This window comes from Hyaena hyaena, unplaced genomic scaffold (genome assembly GCF_003009895.1).
Source record: "Hyaena hyaena isolate Hyena2069 unplaced genomic scaffold, ASM300989v1 scaffold_2, whole genome shotgun sequence".
NCBI lineage: Eukaryota > Metazoa > Chordata > Mammalia > Carnivora > Hyaenidae > Hyaena > Hyaena hyaena.
Window position 1 is genome coordinate 2,748,910 of NW_024080634.1, and position 570 is coordinate 2,749,479.

Consider the following 570-nt stretch of genomic DNA (forward strand, 5'->3'; position numbering starts at 1 on the left):
TTTTTCTGTGTGCATTAATGTTACTACATTTGGGCAGTCATCAGATTTTGAATGAGGCTCTCATCTGCCATTTTTGGTGTCCATTCATTTGACAGGTATTCCTTAGTCCCTTCCTCCTGTCACCCAGGCGCCACACCAGGTGAGGGTCTAATAGCATCTGGGAGCTATCAGTCTAGGAAGCTTTAAATTCTACCTCAGGCACCCTCTCACCTGTGACCCCTCAGTTTCCTCATCCGTATGTGGAGATGAAAAGACCTAAGGGGTGCTCCTGGGCGGCTCAGTCGGTTGAGCGTCTGACCTTGGCTCAGGTCATGATCTCACGATTCGTGAGTTCGAGCCCCGCATCAGGCTGTCTGCTATCAGGGTCCAGAGCCTGCTTCAGATCCTCTGTTCCCCCTCTCTCTTTGCCCCTCCCCTTCTCTCTCTCTCTTTCTCTCTCAAGAATAAATAATTTTTTAAAAAGATCTAAGGATTAGTCATCCCCCATAAAAAGTACTGCTCCCGATGCCCACACATAGTAGGTACTCAGGAAATGGTAGCTGGGTATGACTTTAACTCCACAAACTTAGG